The 20,383-nt window shown below is 37.4% G+C and overlaps 1 pseudogene; it reads right to left on the bottom strand.

Annotated features, from left to right (window-relative positions):
• Nucleotides 1-8,890: 8,890 nt before the first annotated feature.
• LOC118622849 lies at nt 8,891-9,637 on the bottom strand (annotated as a pseudogene).
• Nucleotides 9,638-20,383: the final 10,746 nt, after the last annotated feature.

Genomic DNA, 20,383 nt, shown 5'->3' with positions numbered 1-20,383 from the left:
TTATAATCTGCATCTTTTAAACATTATTAAATAAAGCACATTATTTTTAATAACCACTAGTTTGTATTTACCTAACATAAATTTCATTTTGATTTCAATTATTTTAACACAAACTATTTGGCAAAATTTGAAAATAGTCATTCCTGAATGTTTATATAACTTTTCTAGGCCCCATAGAAAGATAATTATCATTCTGAAATGTCAGTTTCTGGAAGAATCAGGATAATATTTTCTCAAATATGTGTGCTTTGTTTCACCCAAGACATTTCTATATATGGCTGGCAGAGTGGGCTCATTCTTGGTAAATCTATTTATTCTCCATATTCAGCGATAAACACTAAACACAGCAATTGAATTACCCAAGTAAAAATGTTAACTTTTCATGACAGAAATAAATCAATGTATCCACGATATGGATATTTGTTTTACATTATGCTGTGACTAATGTTGACCTTATAGAGACACTGGCGTTTTAGGATATCAGATGAATACTTTGTATTTATAGTCATAGAATATAAAGTCAGAGTTTCTGAAAAGATAAACTGTAACATGAAAAAAAATCTACACCTTTGGAAGCCCACTAATTCTGTTATAATAGTAGAAAAAATATATATATATATTTTTAAGCCTCACCCGAGGACATTTTTCAATATTTTGTTCAGATAGAGTGGGAGGGAGAGAGAGGGACATAAACATCGACGTGAAAGTGACACATCGAGTGGTTGCCACCCACACGACCCAACCAGGGCCGGGGACAAACTGCCACTGAGGTACATGCCCTTAGCGGAAACTGAACCCGGGTCTCTCCGGACCGCAGGCTATGCTCTCACCGCTGAGCCAAATCGGCCAGGGCGATAGTAGAATATTTTTAAGCAAACTATCTCAACTGCAAAGTTAAGGTAGCAAATAGTGTAATAAATATACCTTAGTGGCTTAAAATAATTAACTTAGCCAAATGAAACAAGAGACCTGTAAGTACCAGCCTCAGTTGAGAAGCCCAATTGTAATTGCAGTATTGTAGGACAAAAATAAGTCATAGTTGAAATAATCTGCATGTCTATTGGACTTTCACTGCTTCTGAAAACTAGAATACTCATTGATTAAATTCATGGAGTATAGGCCTGTATCATACTGGCTTCTCTGTGACTCAGCAAGTAATCTATATTATATATATAAATTTATGTTATACTATTACCTATATGAGACAGTATAATTTGTGATTATTTGCATAACTCTGGAGTAAATTAATTGGTACAGAAACTTCTCCTATCACTCACTAGTTCTTTATAGGCAGAGTTCCCTGAAACTGTTTCTTTAGCTGTAAAATATGACTAACAATTGTACCTAGAATTATTATATAAAAATTAAATATGATAATTAAGAAGAATAAAATAGCATGGAGTATATAGTAATCACAGAATAACTATTAGCAGTGCTTTATTTTTTAATTAAATTTAATTGTTAAATATTGTTTGGGTTGATGAATCCAAAAGGGGTATTTGGGCAAGAAGTAAGTGATATTCTGCAGACTACTGAGCTGCCCTCTCTTGATAGCAACTAAATTGGAGGTAAATATACTACCTGTTTCTGCTTCACCATCTCATTTTTTTTTAAACTACAAGTACCCCAGTCCATAGCTTTTAATTTTAGCTCTAACAAGGCAACTACAGAGCACATATCCAGATAACTAGTAGCAAGCTGTTTTTTTGTCCTTGACAAGTATAACTTCAGAATCCAACAAGATTAAAACTAAGACCTATACTATGGGAAATGGTATACACTTTGCATGCAATATAAGAGGTCAAGACAAATCATCCAGAGAGACTAATATTTAAAAATGGAATTACTGACAGGAATTAATTATACAGGAAAGAGAGGGAAAGAGACAGTGGTGTAGTCAACAACAAAGGTTTAGACTGTAATAAAAGTTAAAGTAGCATTTATTTGAGCAAAGATAGCAATCTGAAAGATGCAGATTCAGGTAGCAACCCAACTTTGCTCTGGAAAGAACAAAGAAAGGCAGGGTTTATAAAGGTCAAATCACAAAAATGCAATGTTTATGAACATTAAGGCTTGCTGGCTAGGTTAACAGGGATTGATTAGTTCCAATGTGCAAACCAGGGAGGCAAAACTGCAAGAAAGATAAATTTCCTATGTGTCCATCCAGCAGTTCTTCCAGGATGTTTATGGTTCAGCTTTGAGCTGAGTTTAGCAACAGGTTTAGCAACTTAATAGCAGTTCTGAGAACTGCTATTAGGCACCACTTCCCTAATAGCCTCCTGCCTCTATTTTAAGTGACTCTCTTAACAATGCTTAATCTATTTTTCTTCTATTATCAATGGTAGTGAGTGAAGGGCAAACACATGAAGAGTTCCAGAGGCAAGAAAAATCTAAAATCTGGCAGGGTGTGGGGGCGTGAGGGGGTGGATCAAAGATGTCCATTTTGACATGCAGTGTGAGAGAAGGAAACAGTTGAAGCCATGTCAAATTATCTAAAATTTAACATTCAGTAAACAGTATGTTGCTGAGAAAAAAATTACACATAAAAGCAAATTGCTAAATTTACCTTTTTGGAAGATGACTGGATACTTTGTGGAGAACTGGATACAATGGAGCAAGTAGTCTATGAAATATTTGTAAATCACAAAGGATCAAAAGTGTAAAGATTCAAGAGATATTTAGGAAGTATAGCAGATACTGTTATTGTGGAAGAAAGAAAACAAGGATTATTGCAAAATTTGAAAGATGTTCAATGCTGGAGGAGGATGTTGGCATGGATGAATTTCATGAGTTCCAGGCGAAATATCCAGGGGCTCCTTACCTGAGCTGAAATACAATATTTTCCTGGAAGATTTTATGATTTTATCTTTGATATATACATATATTTGGTATAAACATAAAAGAGGAGCTAATTGAATCTATGGGAAGAATCAGCAAATCAAAGTGAGAATCAACAGTCAGGTTAATTGGTAAAACTATTTGTAGTATCAGAATCATGGAACAGAGTACTTAAAAAAGGAAAAACGTAAGAAGGTTAAATAGTGTTTGCTTCCTTTACTTTCTTTAATAGATTAACCCAAGTAATCTTCACTATAACACATTGTGTATCAATTTAGCTAAAACATATGCAATTTGTCCAAAGTTTTGTGTGTTTTGAATTCAATAAGAACTCTTGGAATCAACCTCCACATTGTGGATACAAAGCTCATTTCTCTCTCACACACAAGTTGTAGGTCTTCAAACTGGGCTGCTAACTCAGAAATACTTTAGGAGTAGTTCAAAATCTAGGCTTTCTCTAACATATATTTAAAATGGGGCATTTACCCATATGCTTTAGGACACCAATTTGAATCCACCAAGGAGGGAGATGAAGAAGAAAAGGATAAGGTCATATTTGATCTCTAATACAAAAAAACAAAAAAACGAAACAAAAAAAAAATATCAAAAAGCCATTTCTACATTCATTCATAACATTAAGAAAATGGAAGCTGAAAAATTATGTATGTTTAGTAACTATATGTACACAGTACTAAATATTATTATATTACCTGATGAAAGAAAATAAATATTGGAGGACACCAAGTAGTTTCAATATCCATATTTCAAAAATAACATGCTCATACTCTTAATTTTAATTTTAGGCATTGTATGTTTATTGTTCAATATGTAAGATGAGCATTTAGCTTTTTGGTGCACCACCTCTATTCTTCCCTTTCCCATTTTACCAAAACTGTAACATTATACATCTTTATTTCAATAACCATGTATTACTATGACTATGCAACCGATATTTAAGCTATACCAGAGATGAAAGTTATTCTTTTACAACATTTTATTTTCCTGGAATTGATAACTCACTCTTGGTGTGCTTACCTGGAACTATGACTCCAGTTGTTCACCCTGTAGTTCTGCAAACAAAATGTAAACATCAGCTATTCTGTCAATTTCATCTATGTGGGGACATGTTCCTAGAGCTCTCAAGCCTCTTGCTGCAATCAGGAGTGATTGCTCTGTAGGTCGTCAGCATACAAACCATGTTGTGATTTCCTTTGACCAAACTGGGAATCTCCTTAAATCTTTACTGTGTGGATCTCTTATTTTCTGGATCATAGGACTTTCCACTGTTTTTTTTCTTTACTATGAGACTAGTAGCTTCTTGATGTGTGCATGTGTCTAAATATCTGAGACCTTGCCTGTTCTAAAATGTCCCTTTAATCCTTAGCAGTGATTCAATATTTAAGTAGGTATAGAATGCATAGCACAAATAATTCTTCCTGAGTTAGAAGCAGTATCAACACTTGGGAAGTGAAGTGCTATTCTGTTTACTGAGCTTTTGGTTAGAATATTTTTAGTTATTATTATTTCCTTTTTCTTTCCCTGAAAGTTTTCATCTTTGAAATTTGCATTCTAAAATTTCAATTTATGTGATTTAATATAAATCTTTTTAAATCCATTTTACTAGGCATTCGTTGAGTCCTATCAATAATAAATAAATATATATATATTATTTTAATTAATTAAAGAAGCGGAAAAAACTCACAAGCAATAAGCTAGAGGAAAATCGGCAAACAGTTACCCACAAAACATTTCTGGAGTCATTTAAGATAAAATTTAATACTTTCAAGCTTTACATAACAAATTGTTCTTTTGTGATTTAAATTTCTCTATTTTATAGCAAGATGGATGATGTTCCAATTTTTTTTAAGTTACCATCATATTGATGTCAAAAAACCTGCATCAAAGATTAAAAAACAACAACAATGAAACTCAAATATATATAGAAGCAGAGTACTAAAACATCATTGTCAATGAGTCAGCTTCAGCATTTTATAAAAATTATAAGACATTAATTACTACAAGGTAATTAGCAGAAATTCAAGTAAGCTAGTATATTAATAAATATATTTAATCTTTAGAAGAGAAAGAAATAAAAGAAATACATGAACCTTTCAATAAATGCTGATAAAATCATTCAATAAATTTCACCACTTTGGCAACCACACCTTCTCTAGAAGTCTGACTAACTCAGATACTTTTACCAAGCATCACTCTGGATGAACACAATTCTGTGTGATCTGGGCCTGCCTCAGCCAATTGCAATGATGAGAAAAGACAACACTCAACATTTTTATGAACATTTAGAAAAGTGTTCTGTTAACAGAGATGAGGAAAACTCACGAATGTTGCTGTCTGCTCTTACTATTACTGGGGAATGGTGTTACAAAATATTGTAAGTGTTTAAATTGTCTTTTGAACAATATGCTTACAAACAGAAAGTCCATTAGTAAAGATAAGTATTTTTTATAAATCGAACCATACAGTAAATTTTGTACATATATTTTTTATCTCGCTTCTACTACTCATAATTTTTAAAGATTCAATCATGTTGTTTCATGTTCCAGAAGCTTTTTTACAGTTCAGTATTACTAATTGTATGACTATACCACAGTCTGTACAATTCCTACTGATTTTTGTTGTTATCAGGATTTTGGCTATATCAATAATGCTGCTACGCTGATGTGTTTTCAGTGTTCTTGGATAAATACCTAGAAGTGAAATTTATGAGTTTTCCGTAGGTATACGTTTTAATTTTTAAGAAACCACAATTTTCCAGTGTAGTTGTGCCATTTTACACTTCCATCAGCAATGTATGAGGACCACCATCCTTTTAATATTTGCAATTTTGTCCCTTATATTTTTAACCAATTAATTCGGGGGTGAATTTTGTTGTCTCATTACGATTTAAATATGACTTAGGCTGTTGAGCACTTTTTTATATTCTTCCATGACATTTTAATATATTTTTTGGTAAAATGTTTGTTTTGCTCATTCTCATTGGTTTCTTTTATAATTGAGTTGCAGTGGTTCTTAATCTGTTTTGACGATAAGTACTTTTTCGGTGTTTGTTTTTAATGAGAAAAAGTTTTCTTATTTTGATGAAGTCTAATTTCTCCTTTTATAATTCTTTTATATTTATCTCCTTTTTTGGTCTATGAAGTACTTAGCTACCCACAGATAATAAAGATATATATATATATTTTATATTTGTTCATGGAGTGAAGAAGTTAGTTTTATGTTTTTTATTTTTCCACGTCAATGTTCAATTATTCTAGCACTGGCTGGCGAACAGATGTCGTGTGTCCCCCTTGAATCTCACCGATATCCTTGCAAACCATTTGACCATCTATATATAGGTGTATTTCTGTACTCTCTATTCTGCTTTAATGATGAATTTGTGTATCCTTTGGCAAGGCAACACTATACGGGGTACTGTAGTTTAATAAATCTTGGATTCAACATTTTTGTTCATTTTTTCTAAAGTGCTTTGACTATACTTGGTGTTTAGTCCTCCCAAAAAAAGTATCAAAACCATCTTATCAATTTCTAGAAAATAGTACAACTTGGATTATGGCTAAGGTTGCATTTATGCTATCGTGCAATTTGAGTAGAATCTATATTTTAACAATATTGAGTCTTCTAATCAGTGTTATAGGATGTGTTACGTACTTCCAAATTTCTGGAGAATTATTTGTTAGTATTAAATGCCTAGAAGAGTATTACTAGAAAAAAATTTCTAAGATAAATAACTTTGTTCATTTAAAAATATACTGCACAAACCTATTGGATATCTATTGAAACATTTTACCTAATATTTATAACCTTGCACTAACTGAAATCAATAGTAGGTTACTTTATTTCAAACACTGATATTATGGAATAATTTCACATCATTAAAATGATGTAAGATCATTTTGAATGCAAAAATAGTGTTCTTAAAAATTTTTTTTTCTTTATTTATATTAGAGAGAGAGAGGAAGGGAGAAATAGAAACATTGACGAGAGAGAACATTGATTGGCTGCCTCCTGCATGCCCCTATCTGGGGATCAGGCCCACAACCCAGGCATGTGCCCTGACAGGGAATCGAATCGGCCACCTCTTAGTGCATGGGTCAACAATCAACCACTGAGCCACAAAGGTCAGGAGAGAAATACTGTTCTTATATATTTATATGGAAAAAATCAAATGAAAACAATATGGATACTATGATCTAATATTTTAAACATACGTACAATTATAGAACACCTACCAAAACATCTCTTTTTGATGTTTAATTTCTATTTTTCTAGTATATGCTTTTTTATTTTATACAATTTTTCACATTCAAAGTATTTTTACTTTTCAAGAAGGAGCTATATCAAAAGCTATATAATATTTTCTAGTCCTCTGTTTACAGTTTTTTTCCCCTATTATTTCTAATAGAATAAAACTATAAACTCTTGAGGACAATAAACATACCTCCCACACATATTCCAGTTTCATTTACTGAATGAAATCCATGCAGTTTTCAAAACTAGCTATATATTTATATATCTGCACAATTTTCTCTATTTTAAAAATAACTTTATCCAAAAACCATTATATTCAGATAAACAAGCTTCCTGTGAGACAGTGTACATTCTCTCATTACTCAGGATTAATAGCTTCTATTGTCTAAGATTTGAGATTATGATTTAGTAGCAGCATTGCCAACACAATTATGTACTCTACTTGTCGGACCACTATGTCCTCTGGATACAGAAGGGAGCAAAGAGTTTCGTTGATCTATGTTTACGTTTTGTTAAGAGTTACCACAAAAGGATAAGGAAAGGAACAGAACTGGTCATATCAATGAGAGAAATTTTATTATTGGTTCATAGAAATGAGTCAAAAGTTAAGAGGGTTTAGTGTAATAAAAGAAGAGACAGCCTGGGTGGTGTGGCTCAGTGGTTGACTGTTGACCCATGCACAGGTTGATGGTTCAATTCCCAGTTGGGGCACATGCCCAGGTTGTGGACCTGATCCCCAGGGAGGGGCATGCAGGAGGTGGCCGATCGATGTTCTCTCTCACCAACGTTTTTATCTCTCCCTCTTCCTTCCTTTCTCTCTAAAATCCATAAAGGAGCCCTGGCCAGTTTGTCTCAGCAGTGAGAGCTTCAGCCCTCAGACCAGAGAGAGAGTCATGGGTTCAGTTCCCACTAATGGCACATACCTCAGTTGCAGTTTGTCCCTGGCCCTGGTTGGGGTCATGTGGGTAGCAAACACTCGATATATCTCTCTCACATCGATGTTTCTCTCTCTCTCTTCCTCCCATTTTCCCTCCCACTCTATCTGAAGATAAACGCAAAAAAAGGTCCTTGGGTGAGGATAAAAAAAATAAAAAATAAAAAATAAAATCAACAAAGAAAAAAAATTTTTTTAAAGAGACAGAGTGAAACCCTATATTATGGTCAGAGCAAGACATCAAACATTTAACATTTTGGAGATGAAATCACATAGATGATGCTGACAATCAGCTTGCATATGTGGCGGAATGTGGATGAATTAAAGTGAGCATGAACACTTGTACTTAATAAGCACTTAAGAGTTTGGATAAAGAATGTGTGTGACCCTGGCCAGTTTGGCTCAGCGGTTGGAGCATTGGCCTGCAGATCAGAGAGTCCCGGGTTCGTTTCCCGCCAGGTACAAAAAAAAAAAGAAAAGAAATCTGTGTGAATGTTACAATCATCCAGATTATATCAGTATTGGAGCCCAATCAGGTGTGGAAAGTAGGAATCATAAGAAGCCAGAAACAAAAATGGATGCTATGAACATAATCAAACTGCATGGTCTTAAAAGTCAGAAAACATTCTTATATGTGATTAGACACATCATTGAGCAGAAGGAGCAGTGAGGTGGGAGGAAAAATAAAATACAGGTTGTTTTTGTTTTTGTTTGAATATTTTTTATTTTTTCTTATTTTTTCAAGGTTAAAAACACGGAAGTTTATTGTAGGACACCGAACAGAACAAGGGACGCCTCGAGTGTCCCCCATGATTTCAGTTTAAAAATCACTCCCAGCAGGACTGCCCCTCAGGACGCTTTCTTTGGTTTCTTCCTTTCATTTTCTTCCCTTTCTTTTTCAGTCTCAGCAACATATTTCTCAATCTCTTGGGGTCTAGAATCTTAAGGGGCTGGTCTCGCCGCATGACAGCCAGCTCGACGTTCCTGCCGCCGACTGAACCACCTCTAGAAGGGCCTTGGAAACCAGCTCGACGGTCAGGTCGTCCGTGTCGATGGCTTCGTCACTGTAATTCTTCTCCAGAAACTCACGCACAGACTTGGCGCCCCGGCCTACGGCATTGGCCTTCCAGGCATGGTATGTGCCCAGTGGCCAGTCTGGTACAGTCTGGGGGTGCCACCAAAGTCAAAACCCACAATAAGGGCAGAGATGCCAAACGGCCTGCGCCCATTGCTCTGCGTGTAGCGCTGCTTCAGGCTGGCAAGGTGCCGGGTGATGTACTCCACGGTGAGGGCCCCTCCACCATCAGCCGGTGGCTCTGCACTGCACCCCTCCACCCGGGCCCTGTTGGTGACGATCCTTGCGTCGGCGGTCAGGCCGGCGAAGCCATGCACACGTTGTCGTCCAGGGCACAGATCTTCCGCGCGTCCTCCCATCCTGCAGCTTGGCCACTGACTTCTCCTCCACACCCAGAACAACAGTGTCTTTTCCTCGAACGCCCACCGCGGTCGACCCCTTCTTCACGGCCTCCTGCGCGTACCCCACTTGGAAGAGGTGGCCGTCAGGGAGATGACGGTGATGGCGCGGTCGTATCTCATGCCAGCGAGCAGTGGACGGGCGGAAAAAGCTCACACTCACCGCCGCTCTGCCCAGGGCGTCCAACTGGAATATTTTTTCTTTATTGATTTTTGTAGAGAGAGGAAGGGAGAGGTAGAAACATCGATGAGAGAGAACATCAATTGGCCACTTCTCACATGCCCCCACCACTGGGGATCAGGCCGCAACCTGGGCATGTGGCCTGATTCGGGAACCTAACCAGCGACCTCGTGACCAGTGGGTGGACACTCAAACACTGAGCCACACCGGCCAAGCTAAAATACTATTTTTAAAGAAAGCTGCAGAAGAGATGAACTTGTGGTTTTCACCTGAATTTCGTTAAAATAAAGATAAGAGATTATTCAGCAAAAATCATGTTAATGTATGGGAGATGTTTGTTTTTATCTATGGAATAGCATTCTTAAAAACAGTGAGTATGGAAGGAGAGGAAGTATCAATTAAGGATTATCTTTAGCTGCATGAAGTAGATAACAGATAAAAGTGGCTTAAAGGAGAAATGTTTTTGTTTTGTTTTAAAGTATATAAAGAAAGTTAGAGCTAGAAAGTCCTGGGATAGTTCATTAGCTTGCCGAGGTCACCAGTTTTGCAGGTTTCTTTTATCTCTCTGCTGCACCATCCACAGAGAGTGCTATAACCCTCTTGGTCACGTGTCTTACATAGACCTTCAATCTTATCTTACAGGAGATAAGCAGTACATTAATAGAGAAACAAGGAGAAAAAGGTGTTTCACAAGATAAAACATGCCCAAATAGTCCATTAGACTTCCACTGAGACTGACAAATGTTGCCGTGTTGAGGAAGGCTGGAAGATGGGGTTTATTTAATTTAATATATTTTAATTTAACTTAGTTGTGTTTTCCTTTAATTTTATATTTTCACTCTTCTACCAAGGCCCCTTGCTATCCTAACAAAATCAGGATGAGTACAGTTACTTCATCTTCCCTAGATATCTACATTATTTTTTAGGATTTTCCCAACAATTTAAATATTTTATTACTAAGATTGATAATTCTTTGTCTACCATAATCATCTTCAAAAACAGAAGAATACAACTGGATGGTGTGAGGATGCAGAGAGAATAGAAGAGGGAGGAGGAAGAAGACATGGCCCCTAAGTTTAGCCATTGCCTAATATGTAAAAATATATAGTCTAGTGGTAATAATTACAAGTGTTATGTCAAAAATAGTCAAAGTGGCCCTAGTTTGAATGGATTACTCTCCTGAAGGATTTGAAGGGTAGGAATTTTAATGGATGCTGTTGAAGGTGGAGATTAGGGAAAAAAGAAGTACCACTCTAAGCAATGAAATATTTAAATTTGATGGGAAAGACCTTAAAATAAATATGTAGCTATCTAGGTAAGATGAAGTTAAGTGTAAGCAGCTCATCCTCCTAATCCCAAACTACTATAGCTGACTTACTCAAAACCGTGGCATAATAATGAGAAATTATTAAAGGATTGCACAATGCTTAAATACAAAAAAAACACAAACATTTAATAATATGGAAAAAGATTCATAATATATTGCTAAATGATAGAAGACTATTACAAAATGATGTGTACATCATGCTTATTCTTCCCCTTCTCCTTCCAATGATTAGAAGGATGTTTAACCAACTAATGAAAATAATTATACTTGAATGAGGATAAATTTAATTTTCTACATAGCTTTCTGTTCTTGCCATATTAAACATGTGTTACTATTTGTAATTTTTAAAAAATCAGCAATGTACTTTTAATAACAGTAAATACTTGAGTTTGGGCTAACTGATAATTCTGAAAGGTGTTTTCCCACTCAGTGATCATGTCATACCCTTCCTTTAATACATTTCTTAGAATAAATCAAATTACTACTCCTTATATTGCACTTTATACAACCGTGCTCTAATGAAGCCCTTTATTTGGGGTCAGAGACTGGGTGCATTTATAAGCCTGGGGACTATCACAGGGAGATTGGTAAAACTAGCTACTTTGTATTAGAAACACGAAACAGCACCATTCTCACTCATTAGAAACTTAAAGTGATCATTGTACTTGCATTCTAAAGAAACCAAAAGTCTTTGAATATTTATAAATAAGACAAGCCAAATAATATGCTATTTAAAATTTTCTAGTGTTGTTGATACTGCATAATGTGATGCAGCCTGACATTACAGGGATCGGCTTCTTTCTTGTTTGATGATGTTCTTAAAATGTTTTATAGCAAATCATTATGCAACATGTGCATTTATCTTCATATTACAGCGACAATATATTTGTAAATCACTGAAGTACTGCATTATATTTGCATTTATTTCCTTTGGTAAAACAATAGTTATATATTTTATTCTTATAATTTTACAACCTTATTCATGCGCACACTAACAACAGCTACAAAAATAACCCTAAACTTTTTGTAATCACACAGCTGTAAACACACTAAGAAGAGGATGTGATAATTAAATGCTTTTGGGTATACAAAGAAAATGCTACTGAGAGACTCAGTTGTTCATTTTAGGCTTTAATTTTCAGGCTTCAGTGAAATCTCAGTGGCAGCCAGTGAAAAGTGCTTTTTTCGCCATTGAGAAGTTCATTCAACAAATTGCTATTTAGTGCCTACTCTGTGTCATGTCCAGCTCTAAGTTCCAGAAATAGAACTCTAAAGAATAAATGTCTTCATAGAAATTGCATTTTTGTTCTCTTTTATCTTTTTAAAAAATATAATTTATATTTTAGAGAGGATTTAGGTTCCCAGCAAACAAATTGAAGGTACAGAGATTCACATACATGCCCTGTCCGTACACGTGAATAGGCTCCCCCATTAACAACATTCCCACCAGAGTGGGACATTCATTATAACTGAATAACCTACACTGACACATTTTATCACTCAAAGTCCATGTTTACATTAGAGTTCACCCTTGGTGTTGTACATTCTATTGGTCTGAGCAAACTAAGAGTGTTGCATATTCTGTTGAGCACATTCTATTGGTTTATAATGGTATGTAACCACCATTCACTGCCCTAAAAGTCCTCTGTGCTCTGCCTATTTATTCCTCCCTCCCTCTAATCCCTGGCAACGACTGAGTTTTAAAATGGTATCCATAGTTTTGTCTTTTCCAGAGTGTCATATATTTGAAGTCATGTAGTATATTGACATTGGCTTTTTTTTTTAACCTGGTAATATGCATTTGTCTTCAATGTTTTTTTTATTTATTTTAAACATTCATCTTTATTAAAAGTGTTACAGATGTTCCCCTATCTCCCCCCCACTGAGTCCCCCTCTATCGCACTACCACCCCCCCCCAGGGTTTCACTGCACTATTATGGGTTATGCATATATGCATATGAGTTCTTTGGTTAATTTCTTCACACCCATCCCCGTTCCTCTGAGATTCATCAATCTGTTCATGCTTCCATGTCTCTGGATCTATTTTGTTCATTAGTTTATGTTGTTCATTAGATCCCACTTATAAGTGAGATCGTGTGATACTTGTCTTTCTCTGACTGGTTTATTTCACTTTGCATAATACTTTCCAGGTCCCTCCATGTTGTCTCAAAGGGTAAGAGATCCTTCTTTTTTTTTACAGCTGCATAGTGTTCTACTGCGTAAATGTAACACAGCTTTTTTTTATCTACTCATCTACTGATAGGCACTTGAGCTGATTCTTGATATTTCTTTTTCATGCTGAATGATATTCCATTGTCTGGTTGTACTACAGCTTATTTATCCATTCACCTACTAAAAGATATTTTGGTTGCTTCAAATTTTAGCATTATAAATGAAGCTGTTATAAATATTGCATTTGAATCAGTATACTGAATAAAGAAGATCCACCCTCTCACATATAAATCTGCATAATTCAATCAGCTGAGATGCAAAGAGAACAAAAACCATGAAGGAAGGTTGAATTCTCTCTCTCTCTTCTTGAGCTGAGATGACCCTCTAACCCCTACCCCACCCCCACATTTCTCAGGCCTTTGGCCTTTAGTACTTCCAACTTGGTCTAAATTAACTCCAAGCTTTTCTGGTTCTACAGATTGTAGATAGCAGTTCATGGTACTTCTCAGCCTCTATAACTGCATAAATCAATTCCTACAATAAATCTTTCTCTCCATCCTTCTCGCGCGCTCTCTCTCTCCCTCACAATGTATAGGCATATGAATTATTTCTGGTTGATAGAAAATATATTTACTATTGGTTCTGCTTCTCTGGAGAACCCTGACTAATACACAAGTCCTCCGTTTTATAAAAAATATTTTTCTTTATTGATTATTTTTTGTTTCAGGGAGAGAGAGAGAGAGAGAGAGAGAGAGAGAGAGAGAGAGAGACATTGATGTGAGAGAACATCGAACAGCTGCCTCCTGCATGCCCCCTACTGGGGATCGACCTGCAAACCGGGCATGTGCCCTGACCGGGAGTTGAATGGACAACCTGTTGGTGTATGGGTCAACACTCAACCACTAAGCCACACCCACACCGGCTAAGGCACTAATTAACTTCTAATAACACTATATCACTGCACAGGTCCTGTGAGTATCCTATAATAAAAAATAATCCTAATTCGTTCTTCCCATCCATTGTATTACATGCTGTAATTTAATTTACTTATGCATCTATCTAATCAAAATCATTGTATGTTAGATAAATTAAGAATAAGAGAAGTTTTTATTTTATCTTTATTTCCTATCTGTTGCTCTTCCTTTATGTAAATCTGAGTTTCTAAACTATATCATTTCCCTTCTCTCTAAAAAACTTTTTTTAACTTTTCTTGCAAGGCCGATCAATAGGCAACAAATCCCATCAGTTTTGTTAGTTGAGAAAGTATCTTTTGAAGGATATATTTTTAGGGTATAGAACACTAGAGTGCTGGTTTTATTTTTTTAACACTTTTTTTTCTCTTTGATTTTCAGTTTTGGAAGTTGTTTATGGGATATCCTCACGTTCAGCAATTCTTTCCTCAGCCATGGCCAGTCTACTAATAACCCCATAACAAGTGTTCTTCATTTCTATGACAGTGTTTTTGATCTCTAACCTTTTCTTATCATCCTTTCTTGAGGTTTCCATTTCTATGTCCCTGCATGCTCTCTACTTCATGCTTTGCTGCCCTCAACATATGAATATAATCATAGCTATTATAAATTCCTAGTTTGATCATTCCAACATCCCTGCCATAGTTGAATCTGGTTGTGATATATGCTCTCTCTCCAAATTACGTTTTTTGCCTTTTAGTGTCTCCACATATATATCTTTCTGATAGCCAGACACGATGTATTTGGTAAAAGGAACCCTTGCCCCACTCACTCAAGGTCACACAGCGCACACCCCCCTTCTGAAGACTCACTATCTTCCCGGGAAACACTACACTTCTTCCGGCCAGACCAGGCCTCTGGCCCAGCCTGAGATCACCTCCCAAGGTGTTCAAGAGAGAACAATCCATGCCCTGGCCGGTTTGGCTCAGCGGTTAGAGCATCGGCCTGCGGTCCAGAGAGACCCGGGTTCGGTTCCTGCTAAGGGCACGTACCTCGGTTGCAGTTTGTCCCCGGCCCTGGTTGGGTCGTGTGGGAGGCAGCCACTCAATGTGTCCCTTTCACATCGATGTTTCTCTCTCTCTCTCTTCCTCCCACTCTATCTGAACAAAAAATGGAAAAATGTCCTCAGGTGAGGATTTAAAAAAAAAGACAGAACAATCCCTGCTAGAGGTAGCAGGGTAGAGGGGCCAGGGTGCTGGTAGTTGGGCTCTGTCAGAAAGAGCAATGCCCTGAGGCTGTTTTTCAGGGGAAAGACCCCAGAAAAAGGCAGCAGAGGTCTCCTGGGTCAAACTCCAGACACTCATAGCTGCTGGGGGGAACAACAGGAGCAGAAGATGTGAGGTGGAACTGCAAATTAAGGTTACTGTGGCTTTAGGATTGATTGGGCCTCTGAGTTCTGCTCCAGAAACTCATGTCATAGCCCCAGGCCCTAGGCCGTGCTGGAAGGCTATCCATTTGCGGCATCAGCCTGCATGCTGCACTTCACTGTTCTGGCCTAAGCAGCCCTCCCCTGCCCAGCTGTGGGGACACAGCCCTCTTTCCACGCAGCAGGCTGGGCCTCTGGTCCGAGGGGCCCTGCACTGTGACTCAGAGAAGCAGGACAGGGCATCCAGGAGAACTGGGTTTTGTATGATAAGTGGAGTTAGCCAGACTCCTTAGGCCCAGTACCTGATGAAGAGACTCCAGCATGCAAGGTATGTAGGTGTTTCTCATTCCCAAACTCTCCTGGCACCCCCGTAGAATTCCTGAGATCCTGGGACTAGGCTTCTGGGAAAAGGTGGTTGCAGCTGCAGAACCTCCAGTGTGATCCTGCCACCCTGTGAGCTGACCCTGGGTCCGCACACCCCAGCCCATCCTGTCCCTGTGCTCCCGCAGGACCGGGAAGTAAGGAGTGTGGGGAAGGCCAGGGACATTCGGCTTTTCTATGATGAGGCCTCAGTGAGCCTGCGTCTCTGGATTATTAACCTCACAAGTGCTTTTCGGTTTGCTCCCCGTAGGTGGGACGAGATGACAGGAGTAGGCTGGGGATGAGCTTTTCCCTTCTCCCGTGTAGGGACTGCACCTCCCCGGGTCGGTGAGGCTCTGATGAAACCCCAGCAGGCTGGGTTCTGGTTAAGTAGTTTCTCCTGAGGGCTGTTAAGAACAGAGTGCTCAGGTGTGTTTAGAAATGGTTCCTTTTTCCTTCCCCATGCTGGATGCCAGAGGGTTTTTTGTTTGTTTCTTTTTTCTGATATTCACTATAAGAAACAGGTCAAGCTCCTGGGAGTAAAACCGCTCAGGTGTGGGACCCTTTTATAACTGGTTCCTATGAAGTTCATCAATTATAGACATAGATCATCTTATTGTGCTTCTTGGATGTGGCTTTTTCATTTTTTTTTTTTTTTTTTTTTTTTTTAGTTTTAGTTTTTAAACTGAAGGCAAGACCTTCCTCTAGTAAAAAAGATTAGCACTCGCTTTTTTTGGGGGTGGTCTGGAAGTTGATTTTCCCTATCTCTGTAATTCTCCTGGTGTTCTTAATAATTTTGGGTGACATTGGTTTGCCCAGTAATCTCACATGTCTAAGAAGAAATGTCAATGTTTTACTTTGTTCAGATTTTTATTTGTTGTTAGGTTGGAGTGGCAACTCCCAGCTTCTTACATCTCAGACTGGGGAACAGAAGTCCAGAGACTGGGCTTGAATGGAAGCAGGAACATAATTAATAGGGAAACTAAGTTTAGTCAGATGATGAGTGCTATGGAGAAAATAAATCAGGGTGAGGAAAACAGGCTGTTCTACTGATTAGGACAAATTGCTCTTGTACTGGGGAGTCAGGGAAGATCTGAGCAGTGAGAAAGTGCCTGGTGGCCATGTGGAGGAAGGAGCGAGTGTGGAGACCCTCGGGTATAGAATTTCTTAGTGGTCTGGACAACAGCGAGGAGGCTGTGGTGCAGGGCGAACAAGAGAGAAGTAGGAGAGAAGCCACAGGCAAAAGTCCTTGGGGGCCCTGTAAGTTTCTTTGCTCTTGTCTCTGTGAGATGAGATGCTAATGAATTTTTGCAATGAAGACTGAGGTGATCTTCTTTAAGTTTTAAAACTATTATTCTAGTTGTTGTGCTGAACACAGATTGTAAAAGATGTGAAAACAGAGACTGGGGAGCGAATCCAATAACTCGTGCTTGTCTTATTTAATAGGGTGGTGGTTGTTAGGTTAGGTTGTGAAATCTGGATGTATTTGGAAGATGAAAACTGACACTATTGCTTATGTGTTGGATTTGCCATATGAGAAAAAGAGAGGAATCAGTCATAACAGCAAGTTTTTGACTTAGACCAAAATGAAACAACCGTCTACTATAATTATGGAAGCAAATGCCTAAAACGGATACAATTTGAAGTATGGTCTAATGATAGGTGAAACTTAAGTATAAACAGATCACACACCATCCATGTGGTGTTTGCAACTATAAATTAGTAACAGAGCTCAATCGAAAGTAACACTCTGAAGAGAGAAACCACCACTGGTGAGAGAATGATTCAAAGATTTTTTCAAGCATTTTGTTAGAGGATGCTTTCTGGAAATTTCAATACTACACTGAAAAGCAAATTCTTATTCTATATGTGTTCCTAAGGAAACAAAAGATCAAACATCTACTAGGAAATTCTAGGCAGTAAATAAAAGGGAAAAACAAATACTCAAAGCAGCTTTAACAAGAACAGAATTGTTAACTGTAGGCACTATGTTGTACAGCAGATCTCTAGAATTTATTCATCTTATAAAACTATAACTTTATACCAGTGAAATAAGCCAGCCACAGAAGAAGAAACACTTTATGTTTCCACCTGTATGGGGTATTTAAAACAGTCAAATTCACGGAAGCAGAGAATAGGATGGTGGTCACTAAAGGATGGGGGGAGGTGGAAATGGGGAACTCTTGTTCAATGGGTGTTACGTGTTTCTGTTTATCATTAGCTATGCTTTCCTAGAAGTTACTCAGCCATTTTCTCTTCCCACCTCATTAGCTACAACTCTAACTCCTGTTTCCCGACAAGGAGACTTGAACAAGGCTGATATTTATTTGATTTGCACCAATATGTGGACTTTCCACTTCTTAAATACAGTACTGAAGTGCTTGTGAATTACTTGTTAAACAGTTGCTGAGTCAGGCCCAGCTAATGCCCCTACAACCCTAATCTCAACAGCTCCAGGGACACCCTTGAGTAAGGGACCTCCTGAACCCTACTACATGTGAAAGCAGGCTTTGTATCTGATTGGTGGATATTTTTGTAATATCAGTTGCAAAATATTTTAGAGGAGGTTACTGTGCAATTGTTTGAAACCCATGAATAGATGAAGGTCAGTGGAGTCCCTGATCAAATTCAGTTTTGTTGAAAAAGTAGAAAGAGGAAATGAATGGTGACTAAGCATCTCTGGTATCTGCTACTACAATTAACAACATGGAAGCCCTCCTCTGGGATAGCGCTAAGAATCGCCTTTTTGTGTGTGACGTGCATTTTTAAGTGAGATCATGTGATACTTGTCTTTCTTTGACTGGCTTATTTTGCTTAGCATAGTACTCTCCAGGTCCCTCCATGCTGTCTCAAAGGGTAAGAGATCCCTCTTTTTTAATAGCTGCATATTATTCCATTGTGTAAATGTACCGCAGCTTTTTTATCCACTCATCTACTGATGGACTCTTCAATAACCAATGGACGTAGACAATACTGTGGTGAAGGCAGGGGTTGGGGTGTGGGAGTGGGGAGGAGGAGGTCAATGGGGAAAAATGAAGGGACATATGTAGTATTTTTCAAAAATAAGGATAAATTAAAAAACTAGAAAGTGATATTTAACATTTAAAAGAAGAATTACAAAAACATAAAACTAAACATATCTCTTAGACTCACTCAGCTACACAAGATTTTCTATTGACTTTTTTTCTTTTTTACCTGGAGCCTAGCCTCCCAATTCTCCTTTCAGTATAAGGTGAGGAAAAAAGAAAAAGCAAGGAAAACAAAACAAGCACAAAAATGACCTTTTATTCTTTGTGTAGTTCTATATAACAGACTTAAACGTCATAATAGTCTTCCTGGAAGTAGGCAGTTTGCCCAAAGGAAAACATTTTTAGACATTAATATGCAGAGCAATTTGATATTGTTTCAAAACCTTATTTTCATTAAAAGAATCTTATTTCTCATTTATACTACCAAGGGCCTATTTAAGTGATTCCCAGACTCCCATTTCTCCCAACGGATGACTTTGTCCCCAATGAACTTTGCCTCTAACCAATAAAACTTTGGTACATTTCCCTAATTCTCACCATCTATTATCAGATATTGGTGTCAAGTCTCAGATGACCCTCTGTAAGAACCTTATAAAATGCCTCTATAATTAGTCTTTTCAGTACAGCATCTATTTAGCCTGAAAGATAGCTAAACTAAAGAAGCCTTAAAGCGATATTGAATGGTTGAATATAGAACCAGTTATGTTTAGCCTACACACCAGAAAATGAGCTGTAATAGTTAGGAATATGTTTCTATTTCCAACAACTTTGGAGAAATATACTAGAAGTGCCCCCAACATGAATTTAGGACTGACTGAAGACAACAAAGGAATATATTGAGAATGACTCCATAAATAAAAATGTGTGTGTGTGTCTGTGTGTGTGTGTGTGTGTGTGTGTGTGTGAGAGAGAGAGAGAGAGAGAGAGAGAGAGAGTCAGGTTCACAACTTTGAAATATTAAAACAACTATTTTTATTTTCTGATCTTTCTTGCCCCCTCACCAATTTCAACAGAACAGAAATTGTACTATGCTTACTGCTCCAGGGAAGGATATGATACCCTAAAGCAGTTTCTTCTAAGTTTTGAATTTCATATGTCTTATTTCTGAGGAGAGTAGGAAGAACCCAGAGCATAAACAATAGGATTTGGAGAGAAATGGAGAAACAGAGAATGCAATGTCCCTTCAGACTGAGGGAAATAATGTCTAAATTGAAGCTTGGAGGAGAAGGAATATAAGCAGTAATGGATTTTAGGAGGAATTTTTTTTGAAGTTTATTTTCCTGTTTCATAATCCAGGTCCAGGAGAGAGAAGAAACACACCAGAAAGTTTTGTACAATCTGATAGCAGCCAAAACATATTTTATTTTTCAGGTAGAACTAGGCAGAGAGGGAAGGAAGGGCTGGGGAATCCTCCACTACCAAATCGATAGTTGTATGAAGAACCTAGCAGGTTATCTCTTTAT

Source organism: Molossus molossus, unplaced genomic scaffold (genome assembly GCF_014108415.1).
Source record: "Molossus molossus isolate mMolMol1 unplaced genomic scaffold, mMolMol1.p scaffold_m16_p_9, whole genome shotgun sequence".
NCBI lineage: Eukaryota > Metazoa > Chordata > Mammalia > Chiroptera > Molossidae > Molossus > Molossus molossus.
This window is presented reverse-complemented; position numbering and strand designations above follow the sequence as displayed.